Genomic DNA, 8,047 nt, shown 5'->3' on the forward strand with positions numbered 1-8,047 from the left:
TCCATAAGACACCTTGGAGGAAGGTGTGGATATCCGTTAGCGGAGCAAGTCTACGTTGGAACCATACTGACAGAGCAGAGACAAGCACTTTCAATGAGACCAGGGTCCAATCCAGCTTGAAGGAAGGCCAGGACTCTGGAAATCCAAAACACCTGGAGGTCGTAACCTCTGGGACGAAACCATTGGAAATACCTATGCCACACTCTGTGATAGATCTTAGCAGAAGCTGGCTTACATGCTCTAAGCATCGTGTTGATGACAGAGCTAGAGAATCCTTTGGACCTTAGGAGGGATGTCCCAAGAGCCATGCTGTCAAAGACAGACGACCCAGGTCCGGGTAAAGGCAAGGACCTTGAGACAGCAGGTCCGGTCGTTGAGGCAGCAGGAACTGTGTTGATGGAGAGACTCCAAAGATATGAGTACCAATGACGCCTGGGTCAAGCTGGAGCCACTAGCCGGACAGTGCCTCCGTCTTGTCTGAAATTGCGAAGAACTTGAGGAAGAAGAGAGACTGGAGGGAATAGGTACGCAAACTGGAAGGTCCACTTCACTGATAATGCGTCTACAAAGGTTGCCTCGGCATCTCTTGTTCTGGACCCGTACACTGGCAGTTTGTGACTGTGCCGGGAGGCTATGAGGTCCACCTTTGGGAGGCCCCATCTGTTCACTAGGAGTTGAAATGCCACTTGGTGAAGAGACCATTCCCCGGAATACACGTCGTGACGGCTGAGGAAGTCTGCTTTCCAATTGAGAACTCCCGGAAGAAACCCAGCAGAGATGGCTGGAAGGTGACCCTCAGCCCACGTTTGAATGTGTGACACTCCTGTCATTGCTGCCCGACTTTGAGTGCCTCCTTGTGAGTGATGTAAGCCACTGTTGTGGCATTGTCGGACTGAACCTGTACAGGTTTTCCGTGAAGTATGTGCTGGGCTAGTTTGAGGGCCCAGTAGACACCTCGAAGTTCCAATATGTTGATTGGCAGGGTTGATTGGACTGATGTCCAATGGCCCTGAAAGGAATGCGGACTGGTCACTGCGCCCCAGCCCCGGAGACTAGAGTCCGTTGTTAGGATTACCCAGTCCGGGATCCAAAAGGGGCGAACCCTTGATTAGAATAGATGTCTGTAGTCACCAAGATAGAGACAGAAGCACCTCCGGAGAGAGCACCATCGTTTGAGCTTTGATCCGATGTCTTAACCTGTTCCATCTGGAGAGAACTAGCCTCTGCAAAGGCCTGTAATGGAACTGAGCATATTCCACCATGTCGAAGGTGGACAACATGGATCCCAGAACTTGCATTGCTGAGTAGATCGACACTCGGTGACTGTGAAGACATCTGTGCACTCGTACTCGAAGTGTGGAGATCTTGTCTGATTTCAGAAAGATTCTCTGATCCTGAGAATCCAGCAGGGCCTCCAGATGAATCATTCTATGTGAGGGATTCAGGGAGGCCCTTATTTCCAGATGATTAACCAACTGTGCTTGTGAAGGAAAGCAATGATTAGCTATAGATGGCTTTTTAAGCCCCTCTGGGGATTCTGCTAATAGCAGGAAGTCGCCCAGATATGGTAGCAGTCGGACACCCTGACCATGCAGGTGGGCTGCTATGACAGCCATAATTTTTGGAAACACCTATGGAGCTGTGGACAGTTCAAAGGGCAGAAAACTGGAGATATCGGTAATGAGAGGGCGCTATAGGTACATGTATGTACTCGTCCTGAATATCCAGCGATACCATAAAGTCTCCCAGCTCCATAGCTAGGATGATGGAGCATATGGTTTCCACCCTGAACCTTAGCACCCTTAGGGATTTGTTCAGGGATTTGAGGATAAGCCGATGAGACCTATTCGGCTTCTGAACCAAAAAGAGTAGAATTATATTCAGTCCCTCGCTGAGATAGCAGGACTGGCACAATTACCCCTGCTTGCAGCAAGTACTGTATGGCCTTCTGGATTTGTATAAAAACTGGTGGGGAGGCAGTCTGAGAAAGTAGAGGGCATACCCATGAGAGACCACTTCTCTCATGGTCTCCAAGCATCCGTGGTGGTTTGACACCAATACTGGGCGAACTGAAGAAGTCGGCCTCCTTCTCTGGGAACCCCTAGAGGGAGGCCCGTCCCACCAGGCTAAGGGGTTTATCCTCGGGTTTTGAAGCAGGGCGTCTGCTTGGTTCTGGTTTTGGGGAGCCCTCGTGGAAGCCAAATGCCTAGAAAAGGATTTCCTTTAGGCTTTCCTTGAGGAGGAAAGGACTTAAAAAGATTTAGAGCCTGATTCAGACCCGCTCGCGAGCGCATAGCACTCACAAGCGGGTCGATGTTTGGCCCCTGCGCATGACGGGTGCTCCGTCGCTACGGGTCTGGTACCAATACAGGTCGGCTGTTGATTATAATTGACAGCTCGCCCTGTTTTGGAGGTGGGCAGGGGGGGTTGGCTTGACAAACGGAGGCGTTCCAAAGGGAACACCTGCCGTTTGTAGGCAGCCCTACTGACATCACCAGTGATGTCAGTAGGTGGACTTCCTGCTCTATTAGAGCAGGAAGTCCACTGGGACTTGCGATGGACGAGACCCTACCTCAAGGGTCTCGTCACAAGCCCGATGGTCGCGACCATCACCTGGCCGCTCGCAAAAGCTGTGGGTGGTCACCCACAGCTATGCGAGCGGCCAGGAGGCCAACACACACAAATAAAAGAAAAAGGCCCTGATCCAGAGCGAGCACTCTGAAAGAGCGTCCGGCTCTGAATCAGGGCCATAGTCCGAGGCCTTGTAGTAGAGGTAGCTGAAGGCAGAAATGCCGCTTTTGATACTACCAACGTGGTTACGATATTTGTCAATGGGTCAAACAAGATCTCCCCATTATAGGGTAATCCTTCAAGGCCTTTCCTGGAATCCACATCTGCCTTCCATGATCACAGCCACAGGGTACGGCAGGCAGACAAAGAGGCGGCCGAAACTGTGGAGGTTAGGAGACTGGCATCTAAGGTTGCTTCACCAATATAGGAAGCTGCATCTCGAATGTGAGCAACAAAAGACATCTGATTCCTAGAAGCTTCTGAGGGAAAAGTGTTTTCAAGTGCGTCAGCCCAGCTCTCTATAGGTTTAGCTACCCATGTGATAGCCATGGGTGGGCGGGCAACAGTCCCTTAAAGAGAGCATATCGATTTCAGGCAATCTTCCACCTTCCTATGTAGTTCAAGGAAGTAATTGTAGGAATAGGCAACGTATTTTAATTAAACACGTAACATGGGAATCCACAGGGGGTGTTTCTGACTTTGCACAATGAGCCACAGAAAAAGGGTAACATGAAGTTAGCTATTTTTGTGGTTGAAACCTCTTACCAGACCGATTGCCAGGCTGCAGCCATGTGTTCAGCTAGCTGATCCGATATAGGGAAATCTGCTGAAGTCCCTTTCTGCCATTTAAACAGCGGGTGCTTGGATTTAGGGGCTGGCTCGTCATCTTCTATTAATAAGATGGATCTGACAGCTCGCACCAAAGCAGGAATATTATTTTTGACCGACTCTCATTCTCCTCCAGAAGGGAGTCAGGTTTAAAGAGATCAGCATCTTTTACCTCATCGGATGATACCTCAGAATCTGAAAGTTGCGTGGACTGTGACGATACCACAGGACGCTTAAAGGGGTTACTGGGAAGGGGCTTCTTACCCTGCAACATGGAGTGAAAGCCATTAGATGTAGCCACCAGACTCTGCACCGAGTTAGAAAGTACATCTACCCATGGTGGCAGTACAGGGGGCTTGTATCGCCTGAACCTGTTGAGGCAACCCCAAAGGGGACATTACTGCCTGCTGTGATAACCCCATAGGGGGAATTACAGCCAGATCCGCTATGCGGTCCGCAATAGTGGCTAGTACCTTGGAGAAAATTAAGCTCAGGAGGGCCCTAGCACCGGCTCTGTCTGATGGGCCAGGTGGAGTATAATACTTACTACATAGCCCATCTTGTATGAAATCCTCCTCACTTAAGCCTGCAGCACATAACTTGCAAGATAGCAGTATGTGAGCAGATGCCTGTTGTTACTCTTGCCTTTGCTAAACATAGCTGCAGAGTAAATTGCACACAATATGGCACTGGGTATAATGCAACCTCTGTGTTATTGTAGGATACTAGTAGCAATGCAAAATACTGGTCTTGTCTTATGCTTGGCTAAGCAGCATGAGCCCACAGCCCAAATATGGCACAGTGCAACGAACTCCTGTATGTGACAAACCTCACAAATACTTAGTTCTATAGAAGTGAGGCATTGGAAACCCCCTGAATACACCTGTATGTTAGGGTAATAGTCAGAGAAAAGATAAGGATAAATTCCATCCCATCATGGTACCATAATAATCTATGGTATTTAGTGTTCCCTCTAGCTCCGGCAGCAGGCAGGGCGCCCGGCGTCTATTCTCCGGCGGTGACCGGGTCACCGCATGTTTGTCCACCCGCGGGACACTGCGTCCCGCGGGTGAGAACGGCTCCCGCAGGCTGTTAGGGCAGGGTGCTTTTTGCCCTCCTCCTGGAGGGCAGGGTGCTTTTTGCCCTCCAGAAGGAGGGCAGGGCGCCGCGCCCCGCTAAAACAGCCTAGCGGGAACGCTAGGTATTCTAATGGTGCATACACACGGTCAGATGTGTCAAATGAACAATTAAACGATTTTACCAATGATTTGAACGATTTCTGACTGCATTAAAATGAATGGAATCGTCCAAATCTGACTGCAAAGACATCAGATGTCAGATATCGTTATCTGACAAGCGGGAACGCGCATCGTTCATCTGACCAACATGTCAGATATGTCAGATTTTCCTTCAGATATGAACGATTTTTAAAATCGTTATTGTACAGATCTGAAGGAAGATCTGACTATGTGTATGCACCTTAACCCTATATTAGTCTTCTTTTGCATCCTGAAGATAGTGCATTAAAGCACTGAAACGAACTGTGAGTGGAGTGGTTCTTTATGGATGAGTGCTGCACCTATGACATACTTATTGGATTTTATGTGAAGGCACCGTCTGCAGTTAAAGGTTTGGTATTTGAAGCGCCAGACCACGATATATATAAAGATACAGTCAAATCCTGCATACTCAATAATCAAATGAATGATGGGTGCTCAGTCATAGGTGATAAATGAAAAAGTCCAGTATGCACTAAAAACAAGTAGTGTGTGTTATTGTTTAACTGTGATTTGCCCCGTGATGAATATGCCAGTGGCCACCGAAGCGGCCGTCGGGCTATCTATATATCATGATCAATTGCTGTTGTATCGGCTCCAGGCAGATGAAGTCCGTTAAGTATTAACTGGTATTTTCTGCATGTAGCACTTTGATTTGTGACTGAAGAATAATACTGGAGGCTGTTTTATGAGCATGCATTATATATAAATTACATTTTGGCATAGTTATTTGAAGTGCTGTTTTTTTTCAGTGCATACCGGCACTCTCTCTAATTCTATACTTCACCCCGCTGCTCTCATTATGTCATGTCTCCAACATGAGGATGTATGCAGGTATTGACTGCGGCACTCAGGGTTTCTCAAAAGAATAAAACAGCAGCCTTTGGTATGTCAACGTTTCAATGTTTAAACCAACATTTTCATCAGAAATAAAGAATAAGTGTGTATTCACCATTTATATGTGCTCCCCTTCACCATGCTCAGCCTCCTGCCGGGGGTCCTGTCAATAGGATAGAGCAGCCATAAAGAAAAATATAATATCAAAAAGTATAGTATGTAGTATACACCATATGAGGAAAGCAACACATATTCATGTCACTATCATTGATGTCAATGAGGGAATAGTCCCAGAAGAAACATATTGGCCAGAAGTATGTATGGGGACCGAACCAGGAGACTGCATCCATAGGCACCTCTCTCTGGTCTGCAACCCAGCCGTCCAAGCCAGTCTAACTGTCACAGAAAACATGAGTACGAAATACTTACATTTAGGCCCCAAGGAGCGACAACATCGAGTTTAAAATTCACTGTGCCTCCCGTCTAAGCAGCATCTTGCCCAGATCACCCCTATGTTTAAGTGGAGGGATGTGGTCTATCATTCTGTATTTTAGCGATGTAAGGGGATGATTATATTCTAGAAAGTGGCTTGCCACCGGTTGTTCACTAACACCAGTGCTGCCCGGATGGCTGATCTGTGGACCGCCATCCTTTCCTTTAATTTTCCTGTCCGGTCATAAAATAATAATAATAATAATAATAAAATACATAAAATAGAAATATAAAATTATTATTAACATAACATTGTGCTTAGCTGCCATCCTTTAGATGAATGAAGTGGTGCTGTACACACCTGTATTTCTATGGTCTGCACCACTTCTGATGGCAGACACCAGCCATGGGGAGGTGGAATATGCACACATGATGAGGTAGCAGAGGTACTAGATGGGGAAAGAAGCATAGGGACAAATGGAGATGGTTGCAGAGGTACAGATGACAAAGGGGGCAGAGACATAGCAGGGGGAAGTATCAGAGGCACAGATAGAGGAGGACAGAAGGAAAATGTGGCAAAGGATGGGAAACAGGAATGAGGCATACCTGTAAGGGGAGGGGCAGAGGCACAGCATATAACGGTGGCAGAGGCACACATTGGTGGCGGTTTAGGGGAACACGTGGGGTGGGTAGGTGGAGAGGCACAGGTGAGGAACGTCTGAGTGCCTCTATTTAGCCCAGCGAGGGGAAGTAGGGGGCGGAGGAGAAAGGAGGAGCTGTGGGGGACCTTGGGGTGGGGCATCATGCAGAGTAGTCGGGAGAGGAAAGTGAAACTCAGCCGGACAGTGAGACTAAAGTCCCCTGCAAGAGTGGGGGAGGAGAGCACACACCACCAATGCCCCCATCTAAAATCTGGCTGGGTCTAATGATCAAAACTGAGGGGCCACTGGTGCTAACGATCCCAGCCCAAGCGGCTTCTGACTCACAGACAGAGACATGTGGCTGTGAGCGAGAGGCAGGCTGCAGCTGCGATCATCAGCACCAGCAGCCCATCTGTCAGATCTGTGCCCTGGCGCTTCCTTTACTTTCCTTTATGGGAGTGTTTAGATCCCCTTCAATATATGTACTTGGAAGTAGCGTTCCCGCTAGGCTGTTTTAGCGGGGCGCGGCGCCCTGCCCTCCTTCTGGAAGGCAAAAAGCGCCCTGCCCTCCAGAAGGAGGGCAAAAAGCGCTCTGCCCTAACAGCCTGCCGGAGCCGTCTTCACCCGCGGGTCGCAGTGTCCCGCGGGTGAAGAAATTTGCGGTGACCCGGTCACCGCCGGAGAATAGACGCCGGGCGTATGCGCCCAGCATCTATTCTCTCTGTCTGCAGGGCTTGGGGGCTGCCCGGCGTGTCCGTAAGTGCCGGGCACGCCCCCAAGAGTGACGAAAAGGGGACGCGTCTTATAGACACGCCCCCTTTTTGATGACCACGCCCCCTTCTCGCTCCGGCCCTGCGTCACGCCGGAGCTAGAGTGAACACTATGGAAGTGACGTGGATTGAGTGCAGTAAGGAATGACATTGGACAGTAACTAATGTCAGGGTACAAATAATGAAAGGGATCTATCCACTACCCTTCCTTTATACCCCTCAGCTCCATCTGCCGCCCAGCTCATCTGTCAGCGTGGCCTCCCAGCACAACCGGCTGACTGACGTATGCTGCGTATACGCGCAGCAATTTAAATGAACGATTTCAACAATAACGATATCGTTCATATCGTTATCGATCATTTTTTGCCTACCAACGATCAGCGATGTGCGGGCACGTATGGACGATAGCGATACCGTCCATCGGCCATGCATGCTGGCCAACCTGCTCGATATCAAGCAGGTTACTATAGGGACCTCGCTATAGTCATTGGTGTGCTGGATGATCGATATCGATCATCCAGTACACCAGGACGATCAGCCAGCGATATCGTTATCGCTGGCTGATCGGTCCGTGTGTACGGAGCTTTGTAGAGCACTTTCCGGCCCACTTAGCTCCGCCCACCTCATTTATCAGCCCGCCCCTCAGCCCCGCAGGATGACTGCAGACTGTAATATATGCCTGGCCTCACAC

This window comes from Taudactylus pleione, unplaced genomic scaffold (assembly GCF_031769625.1).
Source record: "Taudactylus pleione unplaced genomic scaffold, aTauple2 ptg001478l, whole genome shotgun sequence".
In the NCBI taxonomy this organism is placed as follows: domain Eukaryota; kingdom Metazoa; phylum Chordata; class Amphibia; order Anura; family Myobatrachidae; genus Taudactylus; species Taudactylus pleione.